This window comes from Aegilops tauschii, chromosome 4 (genome assembly GCF_002575655.3).
Source record: "Aegilops tauschii subsp. strangulata cultivar AL8/78 chromosome 4, Aet v6.0, whole genome shotgun sequence".
NCBI lineage: Eukaryota > Viridiplantae > Streptophyta > Magnoliopsida > Poales > Poaceae > Aegilops > Aegilops tauschii.
In genome coordinates, this window is record NC_053038.3 from 201,526,079 (window position 1) to 201,545,967 (window position 19,889).

Below are 19,889 nucleotides of genomic sequence, written 5' to 3' on the forward strand. Positions count from 1 at the left end.
CCAAACCAGCGCCGTCGGAACCGCCTGCTCCCGCCTCCCGTGGCCGGCTGTGCTGCCGGGCAGGCCTGACGGCCCCATCATATACTCGCATCCCTGGCTTGTCTATCCCTCTACTCACCCACACCTCCTGTTATTTTTCGGCGACGGCAGCCGAACCAGTCAACCCTCGTACTCTCCACCGTGTGGGCAGCCACTGCAGTGTCTTCCCCGGCTCAGTGTCGTTCCCTTCGTAGGCCTCGCCGTCGTCCACCGCCCTGGTGCTCTCGGTGCGGCTTGGTCAACATGGTCAACAAACGACATACATCGGAAGTAGACTGTACGTGGAGAGGCTGACAGCTGGGTCCATGGCCGCACACAAGGAAATGCCTCCTTATTGCGCAAAATAATGATTCCTCCACCTGATATCTGGGACCCGCCGGAAGGGCCTCTGTATTTCACGAAAAAAACATTCCCCTCCGCTGAAAGGTCGGACCCACCAACTATATCTTCGCATGCAAGGAAGTGCCTCCTTGTTGCGCACAAAAAATGAATACCCCCTGCCAGCTGGGACCCACCACAGTGGGAGGCTGACTTGTGGGCCTACTAAGTTGACGGGGACGGAGGGCTTTGTCAACTTAGTCAATATACTAGTAATCATGCACGTGCAACGCACGTATAATCGTAGAAAGAAATTTTCCAATTCATCCTAGTTAGGAGACAATTATTTCAATAAAATGATCAAGTGCAATAATGTAACTCCAATCTTAATTTGAGCTAAATATAGCTTTGCAGATATAGTTCTTTCCATATGAGCACCATGTCTCCCGCCGAACATGCACACACAATGGACTTCTCAACCATACAGAAAGACTTAACAAAAACACATTACATACAACAGTACCTTAGTCAATTTCGTCCCACAAATTGATAGTCAAGTAACACACAGACAGAAACTTGGTCATAGGCTCTGGATCCATATGAAAAAAGAGTACAAAATAAAACACTGGGGGCTTAGTGACCTAAGTGCCATGTCATAACCTATGTAATGCTTTTGGAAGTATACCAGAGTGTTCCTTTTGTGAGAGCAGGGGAACTTGCAAAGAATGTTTTCATGTAAATGAACGAAATTGATCTTGTCCCTAATTATAAAATATTTTTAAACATTTTGCCCTTTTTTAACATGCTATATACTCAGTACTCAAACAAAATCATGTAGCAACCGAAAAGGTATAGGCAAAACACGTACTCTATCAGAAGTGAACTTTGGTTCGGACAAAATCTAGGTTGAGGCTTTGAGTACATTTGCAAGAACACACGCATATCCAGAATGTTTAGCTGATATATCATTTCAGAGAAAATCTGCACGAAAATCTGCACCACTGGGAAAATAGCAAGCTATCTGATGGATATAATTTTTGCTGAGCCAATGACCAGACAAAATCTGAAGTAATAACTGAAATTGAGAAGGCTATAAGAAATCACTGTGCAGCTACATCTTGAAGTATACACATAAGATAGCAATATTGGGCACTACAGGCAAAGATATGATAAGATGAACATGCTCCTCTGATCGTCTGAACTGACAAGCTAACATATAACAGTCATTTTTTCTTTGAGAAAATTTAATAGATGCACATCACTGCAAAAATATTGGGAAATTTCTTTGCTTACCTCATGCCCGAAGAAATCGAAAATACAAGATGCTTTATTATCAACAGAAGTTGCAGGTCTGGGAACTGCTTCAGATATGAATAATTTGGACAGGGTGGTCATTGTGCAAATAATCATATCCAAAATTATATATACGATTTATGTTGCAACACAATAGGTCGACAAAAAATTCTGAAAAAAACAGTCAATAAAATAGGCATATGTCAAGGTTATTTGCATCAACATAACAAATGATATACCATCAAAAACAACATCTCAAATATCAAATATGTAAGCTTCACAAATTGCCTATGCAAGTATATACACCAATAAGTTTGTTCACATGATCCAGTGATGAGGACATCAATACCATTGTTACACCCACGACCCCTGCTGCTATACATACTGGACCAATTACTAGGGCTCGCGCACGCCAATTAAATTACCAGGTACTTTCGTTTCTTGGTAATGATTCTAATGTTCATGAGAATATGATGCTGCCTAAATTGGATACATTTGTTTTGCTTACAAATGAAGGGCCTAGCTTGGAGAAGGATGAACATTGGAGCAAGAACAAGCATGGAGATGATGGCATGCGCATGGGGAACAAGAACAGAGTTACAAGTGATGATTTCAAGACGTGAAAGCCACCATAATGCGTGCATGAAGCCTTGGACGAAATATACAAGATGCTACTTCATAACTTTCGTCCAGAGGCTATTCTAGGTGCTGCGTCACCTTATTATTGGGCCAGGCCCATGTAATTTCGAAATACATAAGTATAGGCTGTTTTTAGAGTCCGTATGTGTGGGGAAACAAGAGATAGGGTTGGTTTCGGACCCCTTCCTCAAGGGCCACGAAATTCCCCCCCTCTTCCTCCATATATACAGCCCTTAGGGCGTCGTTTAGACTTTGGGTTTTGTTTAGATTAAAAGTTCGCCATAGCTGCAACTTCGCGTACTTCGTTTGTGTTCAGCGACCAGACAAAGGCGTCACAGAACTCCAGCTTGATCAATAAAGCTTTCATCTTATATTCGCAATATCCAGATTGCAATCTCAGTTTCTTGCTTGTTCTTCGTTTGCTCGCAGGAAACAGACCCTCGTGGTCAGGTTGATCGTGCTCCGGCGTGGTCGATAACCTCTCGGAGTTGGTTTAGCGATTGCTAAGGCGCGATGTCCTCGCACGTTCGTAGTCGGATCGTCAAAGTCGACTTCCACCAAAGCAATATCCATCATCTCATCGAAAGACGGGACACCTTTGCCTCTATCATCCAGCATCACGTCTTTGTACAATAATGCCATACAACGATGTCATTTAACCAAATACATTAATTTCAAGAGGGTTCGAAAATTCGGTATTTTTGCACTTGTTTTTGGCACAAATATCTCTCTGACTGAAAAAATCATGCAATGATCATGATCAAATAGGCATTGCAAACTCACTCCAATAGCATTACCAAAATACCAAAAATATTCCTAGCAATCCTTGAAGATAGAGGGGGCATTTCATCAGGTCACAATCTAGTCGTTGGAATCAGTTCTTCAATAAGACAGTAGCGATAATTGTTGTAGATAAAGTAGACATATCTCCAAGGAATTTTCATGTATTTTGAAAATGAAGCGTCAAACGGAATAGTGAAAAACAAGGAAACCACACCTTGACGTTCCAGATCTAGGAAGCATTAGATGTAGTTATCTGATTGCAAGTAGATAACCGTTGCAGTACAGTGTGAAATAAAAAACAGACAGAAAAATCTTATTATTTATGAACCGTGGTTCCACTTCCTTCCCTATAGTAGCAAGCATGATGAAGTACCTTTGACTGGAAAGAAAAGATGTCTTCAGTAAGTTTTGCTGTATTGCCAGTTTATTATTTGCAAATTACACGAAATCCGATAAACCATGCAAGAGATCACTACACAGTTGAAGCTTATCATCAGTAAATCTCGCATTCGATTTCTCACTATCAATTGCACAGGAGAGTATAATCCACAGAAATTTCGAAAGTGGAGGAAATCAGTGAGCGGAGATGGGGGGTGGAGAGCTGACCGACAGTGGAAGAGGCCTTTGAGATTGGTGTGGCTCACGCGGAGGAGCATATCTTCCTAAATGTAAAATTAATAAAAGCCTAGTCAACCCAATTGCACAATACAAACCAATCTCCTTTTTTCAGATGGTAGATGTCAATAGCATCTCATTCAACTTGACATGAAATAGCACTTCTGAAGAATGTCAAACAATACGCATGCCTGTAACTGACAGTTCCCATTTCAGATCCCAGTTCACCATATTCAGTTATAAGAACGTCTGACATGGATGGATGCTCTAATAAAACCAATGCCAGCTTCCAATTCCTTCACCAAAGGCATGCCACCTCCAAGATGTTAGCAGAGAAAAGCAACGGTGCGTACCTCCGGAACAATTAGAACAAAATATCACTGCACGATTCGGAGCGGTTTGCCTCACGCATTCGGAGCAGGAGGCACTGCTTGGTGCCGACGTCGATGCGCCGCACGATGCCCATTAGCAGATCCGGTAGCAGGCGGGGTGACCTCTCTGCGGCTACCTCGTCCTCCTCCCCCGCGTCTGACAGGGATATCAGGCGAGACCACAGAGAAGCGGCAGGCGTCGACCCGCGACACACGCGTAAGGAGAGGCCGCCGGCTAGAGGTGTGTGCTGACGGCGTGCGTGGGGCGGCGGCGGATAGGAGGAGCGACGGTGAAGGTGGTGTCGAGGAGGGCCGGCGGTGGGGCGGCGCAGGTCGCCGGCGTGAGAGCATGCTCCGGCGGGCGACGAACCGGTGCGGCGGCGGATATGAGGAGCGGTGGTGAAGGTGGCGTCCAGGAGGGCCGGCGGTGGGGCGGCGCAGGTCGCCGGCGTGAGAGCATGCTTCGGCGGGCGGCACGTGTGGCGCGGCGGCCGGTCGGACGGACGACGGCAGCAGGCAAAGAGAGAAACGGCAGAGGAGAGGGAGGCGTTTGGGCGGACAGCCGGCAGCGCCGGCGACGCGTGGTGTAGGCGAGGCCCAGCGGCGGCGGACGGCGCCAGATCGGGCGCCTAGCGCTCCGGAGGAGAAGATGAGATTAATTGGGAGGGAGATCGAGTGTGCCTGGAGCAGAGGAATTAGCGGGATAAACAACTCGCCAACGCGATTCGGGTGGAATCAATCCAGCACGCGGAGCGCTAGGAGAATTGGCAGACCGCGGTGTTTGCTCGGCAGAACATCTGATCTAAGCCGTTGATTTGGATGGCAGACCATTTGCGTAATATGGACGGTAGGATATGTTTAATTTGATTTGATCGGAGGGTCCTCCTTATCCCGTGTACAGTTTGTTGTGTGGCTTTAGGAGAGTTTATGTTTGCTCTTTTAATAGTAGTATAGATGAACGATTCTAGCTCCAGTGACTATATGATGTCCATCCAACGGCCATAGTGCTTCTTCAACCTCTGGTCTTCTTGCTCCAGCCGCCCAAACCAGCGCCGGTCATGCCGCGTGCTCCTGCCTCCCATGGCCGGCTGTGATGCCGCGGAGGCCTCACCGCCCCCTACTACTCCCACCGCTGGCCAGGCCATCCCTCTACTCACCCACACCCCCTGTTATTCTGCGGCAACGGCAGCCTCACACCAGAGCCGAACTAGTGAACCCTCGTACTCCTCTCCGCGTGGGCATCCACTGCCGCGTTTTCCCTGGCTTCGTGTCGTCCCCTTCCTAGGCCTCGCCGTCGTCCACCGCCTTGGTGCTCTCGGCGCAGCGTGGTCACTATGGTCAACGACCGACTTCCATCGGAAGAGTACTGTACATGGAGAGGCTGACAGCTGGGTCCATGGCAGCCGCAAGGAAGTGCCTCCTTATTACGCGCAAAATAATTATTCCTGCACCTGACAGCGGGGACCGACCGGACGGGCCACCGTATTTCATGAAAAAAATGTTTCCCCCTAACTGCCGGGACCAACCAGCTACATCTTCGCACGCAAGGAAGTGCGTCCGGGCAAAAAAAAATGATTCGCCCCCTGACTGCTGGGACCCACCAGCTACATCTTCACACGCAAGGAAGTGCGTGACAGTCGGGACCCACCTGGTCGAAGCGTACGTAGCGTTGTCATTCTGGTCGCGAACGTGTACGTACATACTGGTCGATGTAGAGCGCGCACGTGTCGTAGTAGAGGCGCGCATGTAGCATGTACACGTACGTACAACGGCCAGTGTGCAAGAAAGAAAATATGGCCACGTACGTACATACGGGCGGGGTCTCGAACGCCTACTCGCGCATACGTACGGCCAGGGCTCGTGTACATGGCTGGGTCGGAATGGAGAAACTGCGTCGTCGTCATGCCCATGGGGAGCCAACTTGCTGGGTCGGAACGGAATGCGTCATCGTGTTCATCGGGAGGGCTTGGACGGAACAGCCGATGGAAACGAGGCCTGGCGTACCGCACAACGGTGGAAACGGCATTATGTTTGACCGGCCACGTTCGAAACGGGATCCTGTTCATCGGGAGGGGTCTAGCATATCGCAAAACGGAGGAAACGGACTTGTGTTGGACCTCCTACAATCGAAACGGGGTCCTGTTGATCGGGAGGGGTGTGGCGTACCGCAAAACGGAGGAAACGGACTTGTGTTGGAGCGCTACGGTCGAAACGGGGGTCTTGTTCATCGGGAGAAGTGTGGCGTACCGCAAAATGGGACTCCACGGGATACTGTTCATCTCCACCGTCGACCCCCTTCAGCCTCTAGGGGCTACTGTTCATCCACCGTCGACCTCCTCCAGCCTCCACCTGCGACTGTTTATCCACGGGCTCCTGTTCATCCAGCCTCCACCGCGTTTTTTGTCATAGAAGTAGGAGCCCACTACATCTACGATGATACCGGGTTTTGTCACAATTATCGTCATAGAAGTATCATAAGTATGACAGAAAAAATTTCGTTTGGCCCAAAATGTCACGGATGTGTCTTTTCTTGTAGTGAAGGTTAGGATACGTATGATCTTCATCCAACCGCCTGAAATGGTCGACTGACCCAACTGATGAAAGTCAGGCGACTTGCATGTAGACATTCCCATATATTCAGTACCATCATCATAGGTGCTTCGAGACATGCAAGCAGTGCTCGTCAACCCATCAAGCTAAACAACATGCCACTCATAATTCCAAACTTAGTTGCTCAAATACGAATCTGATATGATGCTGACATGTTGTACTAAAATAGAGAATCTTTAATTGGTCAGCTAATGTTCCTACTTTACTTTTGAAAAGCATGTTCACCACATATCGAGGGACAGCAGGGAGTTGCATTCTTTATGCGCTCTGGTTCGTCATGTGTGGGCAACGAACATTTTATTATCCCAAATATGTTTGCTCTTTTTTAGCATGTTCCTCTTCAGTTCTTCTTTAATAAGTACTATCTCCATTCCTAAATATAAGTCTTTGTAGAGATTCCTCCATGTACTACATATGGAGCACAATGAGTGAATCTACACTCTAAAATGTATCTATATACATCTGGATGTGATCCATAGTGGAATATCTACAAAGACTTGTATTTAGGAACAGAGGGAGTATAATAGTAGTATGTTCCTTAGTACAGTATGTTCCTTGTAATGAAGAGGAGCAGGGAGTATCTACATCCGTATGTGATCCATAGTACAGTATGTTCCTTGCAGTGAGGAGGAGTAGGGACATTTGCAGTGCACTGGTCCATTCGTTCGCTTGTCATGGATGCTTTCAACTCTTCATGTTTGTCTTCATGTCGCTTGTCATGGATGCTTTCAACTCTTCGTATTCAATCGTATGTGTCGCCTTTGAGAGTTAGACTGATAGTAAGTGTGCTGCACCTTCAGTTGTAGAGAGCTGGTATCCGAAGCCTTTCTAGCCGTACCGGCAATACTAGCACATATTTTCCCGCAAGTTCCACTTTCCTGATGTTACCCGTGATGCTTAGGCTTTTCCCATTATATCAACACTATGATATGCGTAGGTGCTTTGTGTCCTACTAGCAGAACTCCACCCTTTAAAGATAAATAATACTCCAATCATAATTCCAAAGCTTAGTTGTTCCAATATGAATGTGACATGATATTGATATTAGTTAACAAACATACATTTAATTGGTCAGCTAATGCTCCCACTTGAGTTTCCAAATGCCTGTGGCCACATAGAGAGAGATAGCATGGAATTGCATTTCTTTGGATGCTCTAATTCATCATGGGTGGGCTACCAACATTGTATAGAAAGAAACGGAATCTCCATAATATGCTTCCTCTTCTCTTCTTTAACATGTTCCTCTTCTATTCTTCTTTAATAAGTACAGTATGTTCCTCGTCAAGAAGGCAACCAGGGACATCTGCATTCGACAGGTCTATTTGGCCACTTCTGCAAGTTGCTTTCAACAATTTGAGTTGGTCTGCCATAATATCCAGGAAATGCTGGGGGCTGTGTGGCCTTTGAGAGACTAGACTGATAGTAACAGTAATGCGCCTTCAGGTGAATAGAGCTAGCCTGTAGGTGATTGATATGCTATTGGTTAGTAGCGGCACTACAACCCCGTATTTTCCAGCCAGTTCCGCTTTCCCGATTTATTTATGATTGTTATGGTGTACCCCTTTTATCTACAGTACGATCTGCCTAGTGGCTGTGCGCTCTCGTTATAATGGTTTGGCAATAAACTTTCTATACATTATATTATGAACCTACCATCTGCCAACTATCCTTACATCTGGAGCTCCCAACAGGGAGCCTATTTTTCGGTAGTTGTGCCAGAATATATTTATCTACGCACCATATTACAACACACATGGGCTCTCTCATCAGAATCCAGTGATAGCACACAAGGGTTTACAGGGAGCCCCTATTATATTAGAATATCCTCTGCATTACAAAAATAATTGCACTACTATTTATATTTTCATGCTTCTCAGATATTGTACGTAGTCATAATGAATATAAGAATGCGCATGATATGTCTCCAATGTATCTATAATTTATGAAGTATTCATGCTGTTATATTATCATCCTCGGATGTTTTACAATCATTTTATAGCAACTTTATATCATTTTTAGGACTAACCTATCGACATAGTGCCCAGTGCCAGTTGCTGTTTTTTGCTTGTTTTTTACATCGCAGAAAATTAGTACCAAACGGAGTCCAAACGCGGCGAAACTTTTTGGAGAACTTTTTGGATCAGAAGACATCAAGTGGGCCGAATAAGTGCCAGAGGGGAGCCCCGAGGGGGGCACAACCCACCAGGGCGCGCCTGGGGGCCCAGGCGAGCCCAGGTGTGTTGTGCCCACCTTGGTGGCCTCTCGAACCGCCTCTTTGCCCTATAAATTGCAAAATATTCCAAAAACCCCAAAGATAACCCTAGATCAGAAGTTCCTGCGCCGCAAGCGTCTGTAGCCACGGAAAACCAATCTAGACACCGTTCCGGCACTCCACCGGAGGGGGAAATCATCACCAGTGGCCATCTTCATCATCCCGGCGACCACCATGATGAGGAGGGAGTAGTCCACCCTCGGGGCAGAGGATTTGTACTAGTAGCTATGTGTTTAGTCTCTCTCTCTCTCTCGTGTTCTTGAGATGGCATGATCTTGATGTATCGTGAGTTTTGTTAATATAGTTCGATCATATGGTGCTTTCCCCTCTCTATCTTGTGATGATGAATTCAGTTTTTCCCTTTGAGATTTCGTTCTTATCGGATTTAATACTTTTGTGGATTTGAGAGCACTTGATATATGTTGACGCACGTTCTCGTCTTTCGTTTCTCCAGTATTAATCTTGGGGCACTCTTTGAGGTTCTTTCTGTTGGATTGAGTATTATGAATCTGAATTTAATTTGGTGTCATTTTTGTATGAACTCTTGATAGATCGATCGGAAAGAATAACTTGCTGTTATTTTAGTACGAACTCTCGATAGATCGATTGGAAAGAATAACTTGGTGTTATTTTAGTACGAACTCTTGGATAGATCGATCGGAAAGAATAGCTACAAACAATTTCTTCTTATGTTCTCCGCTAGATTGGAACTTTGGAGTGATTCTTCATTACACTTCGAGGGATGGTTATATGATCCAATTACATTAGCATTGTTGAGAGATTGCACTAGCGAAAGTACGGACCCTAGGCCTCATTTTTAAGCATTGCAATACCGTTTGTGCTCTATTTTATCAATTGGTACCTTGTTGTTTTTTATTGTTCTTATTACAAAAACCAATATCTACTATCCATATTACGCTTGTATTACCATCTCTTCGCCGAACTAGTGCACCTATACAAATTACCATTGTATTCGATGTGTTGGGGACACAAGAGACTCTTTGTTATTTGGCTGCAAGGTTGTTTGAGAGAGACCATCTTCATCCTACACCTCCCACGGATTGATAAACCTTGGGTCATCCACTTGAGGGAAAATTGCTACTGTCCTACAAAACTCTACGCTTGGAGGCCCAACACGAGTATACAAGAATAAAGTTGCGTAGTAGACATCAAGCTCTTTTCTGGCGCCGTTGCCGGGGAGGTGTGTGCTTGAAGGTATAACTTTAGATCTTGCAATTGAATCTTTTAGTTTCTTGTTTTATCACTAGTTTAGTTTATAAAAGAAAACTAAAAAAATATGGAATTGATGTGGCATCATATTGTTCATCTTTATAATGTCTTTCTTGAAAATGATGGATGAAAAAATTGTGTCGGTGCAACAAACCCTGGGTCTGTTGCCTAGACTATGCACATGCCTAAGGACAAGATCACAACAACCAAGTCCAGACCAAGTTCAAGAGATCAGCTCATTTAAAGGATCAAAGTGCAGATCAAGAAGACCAAGTCAAGCCAGAGAGAGAAAATATCGCTAAGGGAAAAACCTCCCTTACTGGGCAGGCGAGCCTGGCGAGGACAAGGTTGCCCCGAAGACAAGCCACCAGACCGCCCTGGCAGGCTTGCCGGGCATAGCAAGGGCAGACTGCCCCGCCAAAGCTTCACCTCTCCACCTCACAGCAACGCAAGTCATCGATCAATGCGGTGTCAAGCCCCTAAGTGACTAAGTGGCTGCTTCTTGCCACATGGAAGCCACTTCCTATGGAAAACACCTCCAAATGACACCCATCCTGAGACATGTCAAGCAAGCAGGCGCCAAGCTGGCAAAACAGCCGAACAAGGCTTGTCGGGCACGCTGTGATGTGACACTAAGCGGCACATTTAATGCGCTCTGTCCGCCTGCAGAGTTAAGTATGATAGCACTGTTTCCTATGTAATCAGTACGTAAAGACTGATTTGCCACTATGGTGACCCCTTGTTCGAGGGCCATGGCAACCATAGAGAGGATTCGGACCCTTGCATACTCATACGCGCGTAATCGCTCTCGCCTCGAGGCAACCCTGCCGTGCTAGGGCGCTGCATTTTCCACTAGAATCCACCATCAATCCAGCAAAGCTGGAGTAGGGTTTTATGCCTCACGGTGGCCCGAACCTGGGTAAAACTGCCCGTGTGATCTCTGCATGCCGTGTTACGCTTCTCCGCTCTTTGTGCAACATGCCCATCCCCCCTCCAAACCACAAAGGGGCTCATGGCCCAATAGGTGGCCGTGGTTTCCCACGACAAATTGTGCTCAATTGATAGAAGAGGAATTCAATAAAATGTTTGGCATAAGTGATGAGCATGATTGCAATGTTGTTAGTATGAATTCTTTGAATATCCAAAATGCTAATGATGATGGTACAAGTCATGACAAAAATGTATCTTATAGGCATGTCAATTTTTATGGAGTGGAAAGACTTTGTGAAGACATACCTTATAGGGAAGATATATTTTGTAAGAAGCATAAACATGATAGAACCAATTTTTTGCTCAAAGTGATAGAACAATTTTGCAATATTACTTGTGAAATTTGCAATTGTTGGTGATCTTAATTTCCAATTAAAACTTTTTCATGATCGAATCATGGCCAAATATTGTAATGATTTGATCGCCCTTGAACTTTATAATGAGCTTTGTCTATTTTTGGGGAGTGAAGAATTGACACATAAAAATAGTTGGTTTGAAGTATTCATTCTCACGGACGACATTGAAACTAATCTAAAAAATATCTATATGTTCTCCATGGTAAATTGCAATGAGAATGCTTATATTGCCAACTATAGAAAGACGGGGAAACCAATAGAATATAAAAGGAATACCAATGAAAGGGAAAATATTTCCACTTCCCCTCCTATTGTCTCTTATGATGAAATAGGTGACGAGGAGGAGCTCCTTATTCAACCAATCTCATCAATAAGAAGATCGTAAAAAATAATTAAACCCACACATGATGTGGTGAAGAAGAAGAAAAGAAGAAATACTAGAGGTAAAAAGGTATCTCTCCCAAATAATGTTGCTTCTATTATTGTTGTGCCTCATGAAAATGAATCAAAAATAATTGTGGAAGGTGATGCACTTGATGATGATATTGCTTCTTTGTCTTATGGCACAATGTCCGAGAGCACTATTGATGATGATTTTGTTATGACAGTTGCCTATTGTGATGATTATGATTGGGAAGATAATGATACTTCTTATAATCTTGGAAATCTTTTTGGCACCAACTTGGGAAATTATGATGATAGCAATTGTTATACCGTTGGTACTATTCATACTATTAATGATGAGAGTGATTATGTTTATGATATGCCAAGCCATAAGCTTGGGGATGCTATGTTTTTTGAGAATTTATTTGCTGCAATTAATGTTTGTCCCAAACTTGGGGATGATATGCTTAAAGAAGATGATCTATTTAGTCCCCCTACTTTGAATGATCAAATTTGCTATGATGATTGCATGCCTCCTATCTATGATGAGAACAAAGTTGCTACTGATGATGATTATTGTGGTGATACTTATGTCATAAAAAGTAGTGATAATTATTGTCATAATTTTGAATATACTTTTACTGAACATTACTCTCTTTATGTGGAAACAATTTTTAGTATTCGAGTTTCATATGATACTCCCACTATTCTGAATGAGAATAAAATTACTTGTATGGAGAGTAATAAATTTTCTATGCTTTTGGATCATGAAAAGAATGCTTTATGTGATGGTTATATTGATGAATCTATTCATGATGCTACTGAAAATTATTATGAGAGAGGAACTTATGATTCATGATGCTCTTGTTATGTTTCAATTCTTATCTTTTATGCGAGCATCATTGAACTCATCATTCCTAGCTAAAAGGCATTAAAGAAAAGAGCTTGTTGGGAGACAACCCAACATCTACCCCTACTGTTTCTGTGCGTTAACATGATAAAGATAGTGTAATAATCATGTTTTATAGCTTTTGTTTCAATAAAGTGCCAAGTAAAGCCTTTGGGATAGTGTGGATGATAGTTGACTTGATTCTGTGCAAAAACAGAAACTTTTGCGCTCAGTCCAGGAATTTCGAAAATTCACTGGAACGTGCTTTTGATCTGGATTTTTTACAGATGATTTATATACAAATTACCTACGTTTTCCTAATTTTTCCGAATTTTTGGAGTAGCAGAAGAATGGTTGGAGCACAGATTATTACAAACTATTCTGTTTTTGACAGATTCTGTTTTCAATGCATGGTTTGCTTGTTTTCTAGTTTCTATGGATTATATAGCTCAATATAAATTGTGGAAATGATGAGTTGCAATAGGAATTGTGTGAGAACAATTATGAATCTTGTCTTTCACAGTAAAAAAGTGAATGGTTGGCTCTTTATCATACTAACCTATCTCACAAAGTTCCGTTAAGTTTTCTGTGATTGAAGCTTTCAAGTTTTGGGTGAGATATCGATATGAGGAGAATAAGGAGTGACAACACCCTAAGCATGGGGATTCCCAAGGCACCTCAAGGTAATATTCAAGGAAGATCCAAGCAACTAAGCTTGGGGATGCCCCGGAAGGCATCCCCTCTTTTGTCTTAAACATTATCGGCAACCTTACTTGGAGCTATATTTTCATTCATCACATGATATGAGTTTTGCTTGGAGCGTCATTTTATTTTGTTTGTATTTTCTTGCGGCAATAAAGTTTTTCATATTTCATTTCAATAAAAATGTCAAGTATAGCCTTTGCCATGCTTATTTTGCAAGTCTACATGTTGCTGTTTCAAAACAGAAAGTTTATCTCAGTTGCAAAAATTCCTGAGAAAGTAAGAATGTGATAAAATGTTGAAATTTTTTGCACAATAAGATATGATAAATTTTCTACAGTGTGGTAAATTTTCAGAATTTTTGGGCTTATATAAGTATGAATCCTCTTGCATTCTTACAGACTATCCTATTTTGGCTGATTGTTGTTATGTTTGCATTGTTTGCATATGTTTGCTTGTTTAATGATTCTATTTGAGGATAAGAGTACTAAATATGTAGAGGCATTTAGTATGCAATGTTGAATAATAATTTTAGTCATTTGCTACAGTAGAGAATGATAAGGTTATGCATTGATTTTTACTAACTTATCTCACGAGTTCTTGTTGAGTTTTGTGTGGATGAAGTTTTTAATATTTAGGGAAACCGGGATATAAAATTAATTAAGGAGACACAAAAGCTCGAGCTTGGGGATGCCCAAGGCATCCCAAATTAATATTTCAACTAGTCTCAAGCATCTAAGCTTGGGGATGCCCTGGTAGGCATCCCATGTTTCTTCATCAACAATTATCGGTTAGTATCGGTATAGCCAAAGTTTTTTGCTTCTTCACATGATGTGTGCCATTCTTGTAATATCATTTTATTTTGTTTTGCTTGCTGTTCTAATAAAATACTTAGATCTGAAAGTTTTTTTAAAATAAAAGAGTGTCCTCAGTTAGCTACCCATTTACTTAACTACCCGCTTGATCTTCACTTATATCTTTTTGGAGTAGTTTGTCATTTACTCTTGTGCTTCACTTATATCCTATGAGTAAATTGTTGAATGAATTGAATATCATGAAGTTTGAATTATATGTTCATATCATGCCTAGTGATAGCTTCACATTGGGTTTAGAAAGTGAAATCTTTTGAAGCTTCACAATCACAATATTGGTCATACAAGTAATTCATGAATGGTTAATATAAGGAAGAAGATAGAGGCGAGGGTGTCCCGATCTTTCGATGAGATGATAATTATCGATTTGGTGGAGACGACTTTGACGATCCGACTACAAACGTGCATGACATTGCGCCTTAGCAATCGCTAAACCAATCTCCTGAGGTTACTGACGATGCTGGACGCACGGTCAGCCTGACCACGAAGGTCTATTCCTGCAAGGAATCGAAGAACGAGCAAGAATATGATAAAGCAATCTAAATATTGCGAATATATATGAAGTATTGATAATGGTGGGGATCCGTAAGCGGTCTTGGTCTGGTCGTTGGACACAAACGAAGTACACGAAGTTGCAATGGCTAACTTTTAACTAAACAAATCCCAAGGAAAAAGCTACTAGATTGATCTACTTATATAGGAGCAAGGGGTGGAGGCCGAGGAGGTGGAAGGACATCCCAAGGCAGCCTAAAACCAACCCTAGGTCGTACAAGGCTCATGGGCCCAAGTGGAGGTGATGCAACACCTTTGGACTTGTTGTTTGACTCGGATTCTGCTGCAGCGTCAGATTGTTTCGTCCATATCTCAACGCTCCGGACGAATTTAAAGGTGAATCCAATTGGGTTGGAAAGAGGACGAAATCTACTTTCCAAAAAAAAGAATCACCCAATTCGGAGTCCGTATGAAAAAGTTATTGGCGTTTTGAGTCAGGTATGTCTGTGCAGTCCGAATCTGAATCCAGAACGTGAGAGACTTGGACTCTATTTTGATGAGGACATCAATACCATGGTTACACCCACAGCCCCTGCTGCTATACATATTGGACCAATACTAGAGCTCGCGCACGCCAATTAAATTACCAGGTACTTTCGTTTCTTGGTAATGATTCTAATGTTCATGAGAATATGATGCTGCCTAAATTGGATACATTTGTTTTGCTTACAAATGAAGGGCCTAGCTTTGAGAAGGATGAACATTGGAGCAAGAACAAGCATGGAGATGATGGCATGCGTGATGAGGACATCAATACCATTGTTACACCCACAGGCCCTGCTGCTATACATACTGGACCAATTACTAGAGCTCGCGCACGCCAATTAAATTACCAGGTACTTTCGTTTCTTGGTAATGATTCTAATGTTCATGAGAATATGATGCTGCCTAAATTGGATACATTTGTTTTGCTTACAAATGAAGGGCCTAGCTTGGAGAAGGATGAACATTGGAGCAAGAACAAGCATGGAGATGATGGCATGCGCATGGGGAACAAGAACGGAGTTACAAGTGATGATTTCAGGACGTTGAAGCCACCATAATGCGTGCATGAAGCCTTGGACGAAATATACAAGATGCTACTTCATAACTTTCATCCAGAGGCTATTCTAGGTGCTGCGTCACCTTATTATTGGGCCAGGCCCATGTAATTTCGAAATACATAAGTATAGGCTGTTTTTAGAGTCCGTATGTGTGGGGCAACAAGATATAGGGTTGGTTTCGGACCCCTTCCTCAAGGGCCACGAAATTCCACCCTCTTCCTCCATATATACAGCCCTTAGGGCGTCGTTTAGACTTTGGGTTTTGTTTAGATTAAAAGTTCGCCATAGCTGCAACTTCGCGTACTTCGTTTGTGTTCAGCGACCAGACAAAGGCGTCACAGAACTCCACCTTGATCAATAAAGCTTTCATCTTATATTCGCAATATCCAGATTGCAATCTCAGTTTCTTGCTTGTTCTTCGTTTGCTCGCAGGAAACAGACCCTCGTGGTCAGGTTGATCGTGCTCCGGCGTGGTCGATAACCTCTCGGAGTTGGTTTAGCGATTGCTAAGGCGCGACGTCCTCGCACGTTCGTAGTCGGATCGTCAAAGTCGACTTCCATCAAAGCGATATTCATCATCTCATCGAGAGACGGGACACCTTTGCCTCTATCAAGTGGTATCAGATTTCCAGGTTGCTCGGTGAGATTTTACAGTTTTTCGTAGTTTAGATCGAGTCTGTTCTTCATACCTACAGTCCACGAAAAAGCCACAAAAAAATTAGGGTTAGTTCATCATATCCGAACCAATCTGAGCCTTTGCATAATCTTTTTAGGGTTTTTGCTTTGTTGAATTTGCGGTTGCATCGTCGTGTCAAGTTGCTGGTCTTAGAGTCTAGTCTTTTAGAGTTTCGAGTTCTGGTCATAAGTTGTCGCGCCGCCGCCGCACCATCATCATCGCCTTGCCATCTACCACCATTGCTTATCCGCCACCGCTCTGAATCCGTATCTATATACCACCACCAATCCGTATCCACATACCACCGATCCGTATCCATATACCACTACCGCTACCATATACCACCACCGCTGCCATATCCTACCGCCATATATCCACCACCAATCCGAGTTCTTTTCATATTCGGTTGGTTTTAGAGATCCATATATTTTCCGTTTCGTGTTTCCTTGCCTGAGTAGGTCTTGGAAAAAAAGAGTCTGGAGACCCCCGGGCAGTTTTTAGGCCAAAATTTCGGCAACCAAAAATATTTTTTCCCTATCCTATTTTTAGGCCCCGGGTAGTGTTTTGAGACACTCGCCATCATAGTGATTTTTTGTCGCAATTTTTCGTCGTCGCTGCCCTGATTTCCGAAAAAAAATAGTCAAAAAATTTTGTGCCCATCCTGTCAGTTTGACCTGGGAAGAGTTTTGAGACACTCGCCATTATAGTGATTTTTCGCAAAAAAAAAGAGCGCAAAAAGAAAAAAAAGAGCGCAAAAAGAAAAAAAAGAGCGCAAAAAAAAAGAGCGAAAAAAAATTCCAGAGTGTGCTTTTCCCTTGTTTACGTGTAGCGCCGTGATTTTGTTAGTGTTCTAGGCTCGCGTCTCTAGCACGGTCTAGCCTAGGACCAGCACAGTACCGTCGTTGAGCGTTTATTCAACTTTGCATCTCTGAATTGATTATTGCTTACAATTTTGCTACCATATTATAAGCCTTCCCAGCTCCACATAAGTCTACATCGTGCGTTTGACTCTCCCTGGTAATCGCTATATCCAAGCTTTGAGAGTTTTTGACTACAACGGTTGCCGATCACCACCTGCTGCTGGGTAAGAACTGGTAAGAATTTGAGATTCGCTTGAAGGTTTTGTGACACACCACCATCACCACCACTTCTAGTAGTCTGCAGGATCATATTCTTTTGTGTTTCTATTGCTGCTAACCATGGGGTTCACAAGCCGATGAGACTAATTGGGAGAACATGACGAACAAGGAGTTGCATGATAAGTTTCAGCAAATGATGAGTGGCAGGTGGGAGATGTGCTAAACAGATTTGAAGAGGCTATGGAGAAGATAGATGCCGTGGAGAAGTCGTTCGAGACAAAGCTGGATAACAAGTTTACTGAATTACTCAAGCGTCTTCCCCAACCACCACCGGCTGCACATGTCGCACCTCTACAACAACAACAACCACATCTCCAACGCCGCCTTCCAAATCAAGTGGGACGGGCACAGCGCGTTCCAATTGAGACTGGTCAAAATTCGGGTGCTGCTGCACCTACTGTTGATGCTTCTTTGGCTCCTGCTCCTGCGGCGGCTGAGGAGGATGACGATTATGCGGGCGATTATGAGGATGAGGTTGATCAAAATCAGAACTACGTGCAGCCACCAGCACCACCACCAGCAGGTCGACCTCAGGTATATATTCGCAACGGTAGGCCGGCACCACCACCTCAGGTACGAGATCATGACCATCTCCCTAAACTAAAATTGAATATTCCACCATTTGAGGGTAGATATGTTCCTGATATATATCTTACTTGGGAGTTAGAAACTGAACAATGATTTGCATGTTTACAATATCCTGAGGACAGACGTGTTCCTGCTGCTGTTTGTGCTTTCACTAGCTTTGCATGTGTTTGGTGGTCTGAACATTATAGATTATATCCTGTTCTAGCTACTTGGGCTGCTTTGAAAACTGCTATGCGTACTCGTTGGGTTCCACCATATTATCAACGTGAATTACTTCAAAAATTGCAGCGTTTAAGACAAGGGAAAAATTCTGTAGAAGAATATTATCAGGAATTACAAACTGGCATGATTAGATGTGGTATTGTTGAGGAGAATGAAGCTATGCTTGCACGTTTTATGGGTGGATTACATAAAGAGATTCAGACCATTCTAGAGTATAAGGATTATAATAATATCACTCGTTTATTCCATCTTGCTTGTAAAGCTGAACGTGAAGTGCAGGATCGACAGCCATTGGCGCGAACTAACTTTTCTGCAGGTCGACCTTCATCATGGACACGCGTGCATCTTCTACTTCCACTTCACCATCACCTCCATCAGGTGCCACCTCCAGCCGTGATACAAGAAAGCAGGCACAACCACCACTCTCTGCCAAGAGCACACCTGCCGGGCCTGCGCAAAGCTCTTCTTCTTCCATGGCATCGACAGGGCACACAAGTGATATTATTGTCGTCGTTGTAAGGGAAGAGGACATTTTGCAAGAGAATGCAAATCTCAGCGTGTAATGATTGCTACTGAGGATGGTGGGTATGAGTCCGCTAGTGACTATAATGAGGAGACTTTGGCTCTTATTACCCGTGAAGAACATGGTGGAGATGATTCTGAAAATGAGACGCAATACATGGCTCCTGAAGACGCTGACAGGTATGAATGTTTAGTTGCTCAACGTGTTTTGAGTGTGCAGGTCACACAAGCAGAGCAAAATCAGAGGCATAATTTGTTCCATACAAAGGGAGTTGTGAAGGAACGTTCTGTTCACGTCATCATAGATGGAGGGAGCTGTAACAACTTGGCTAGCATGGAGATGGTGGAGAAGCTATCTCTCACCACAAGACCACATCCACATCCTTACTACATCCAATGGTTCAACAACAGCGGCAAGGTTAAGGTAACACGTACTGTTCGTGTGCATTTTAGTATCTCTACATATGCTGATTATGTTGATTGTGATGTGGTACCCATGCAAGCATGTTCCTTATTACTAGGTAGACCATGGCAATTTGATAAAAATTCTGTACACCATGGTAGAAACAATCAGTATACTCTTGTTCATAAGGATAAAAATATTACTTTGCTTCCTATGACTCCTGATTCCATTTTGAAAGATGACATTAATAGAGCTAATAAAGCAAAACAGGAGAAAAATAAGAGTGAAAATCAGATTGTGGCAAATGAATTTGAGCAACAAATGAAACCTAATAATAAACCATCTAGTGTTGTTTCTGAAATTAAACTGAAAAGTGCATGT